Here is a 1,486-nt window from a genome sequence, read left to right as displayed (position 1 = left end):
GCCAGTGGAGTGTTAAAATCTCCAACTATGATGGAGCTGGGAGAGATCAAGTTGCTCATGCCAGTTAGAGTCTCTTTTATAAACTGAGGTGCATTCTGGTTGGGTGCATAGATATTGATAATTGAGATCTCATCATATTAAGTATTGCCCTTAACAAATACAAAGTGGCCATCTTCATCTTTGCTTACTTTTGTTGGTTAAAACCTATTGTATCTGCGAATAAAATTGCAGCACCAGCTTTTTTCTGCTTTCCATTAGCCTGGAATATAGATGACCATCCCTTCATCCTGAGTCTATATTTGTCTTTTAAGGTAAGATGAGATTCTTGTATACAACAGATGTCTGGTCTGAGTTTCTGTTTCCAATCAGCCAATCTGTGCCTCTTTAGGGGACAATTTAAGCCATTCACATTGATTGAAGTTATTGATAAGCCTGATAAAATGTTAGGTATCGAGTTGTTCAAAAGTCCAGTGGATGTTTTTAATCCTTTTGCCAGTATAGAAGTTGGAGTTTGATCAGTTTCTGAGTTAGTTTACTTTTGTGGCGGAGGATTGCATTTGCCATCATGGAGAATAGGTCTGAGAATATCCTGGAGAACTGGTTTAGTTATGGCAAATTTCTTCAATGCATGGGTGTCATTAAAGTATCTAATTTCTCCATCATAATGAAATTTCTCCATCATCATAATCCAGTTTAGCTGGATACAGGATCCTGGGCTGAAAGTTATTTTGTTTTAAGAGAATTAATGTCGATGACCACCCTCTTCTTGCCTGAAAGGTTTTGGCAGAGACATCTGCAGTTATTCTAATATTCTTCCCTTGTAGGTTGTGGTTTTCTTACATCTCACTGCTTTCAAGATTTTCTCTTTCATATTCACTTTAGTGAAGTTAATTATGATGTGTCATCCTACTTTATATTTCTTGGATTAAATAATTACCCTAGTTTATATTTCTTGGATTAAATGTAAGCAAAATTATTTGTTTGGATTTATATTTCTTGGATTAAATGTAAGCAAAATATTTCTTGGATTAAATAATCACCCTACTTTATATTTCTTGGATTAAATGTAAGCAAAATTATTACTCATTATAGCATTATTTAGATCACTTTCCAGAATTTTTTAAATTGAGGCCCACAATAATAGGTGTTAAAAAAAAAAAAGAAAGCAGTTAGAATATGGGTTGTCTTCAGCCCCACACACTTCTTTACTTGTCCTCTCCCTCAGAGATTTCAATATGTTTCCTCTGGTCAAGAATTTCTGTGCTGGATTAGATTATCACTGAGTTGAAAACACAATTTTAGTCATTGTTTGTCCTTCTGAATCAAAGATGATCAGTAATGTTTTGGGGGAACCTGCTTGCTGGATCCTTACCAAATTGCCACTAGATATCTCACAAAGCAGGTTTGGGATTTAAACCTGGGGGATGCTGGGTAGAATAGGTAGGGAGACCTGGCAGACTGTAGCTGACTGCAGATGGCAAGCCAG

Source organism: Otolemur garnettii, unplaced genomic scaffold, assembly GCF_000181295.1.
Source record: "Otolemur garnettii isolate 467f Iridium unplaced genomic scaffold, OtoGar3 scaffold00026, whole genome shotgun sequence".
Classification (NCBI taxonomy): Eukaryota; Metazoa; Chordata; class Mammalia; order Primates; family Galagidae; genus Otolemur; species Otolemur garnettii.
The sequence above is the reverse complement of the archived record's forward strand: the minus strand, read 5'-3'. Positions refer to the sequence as shown.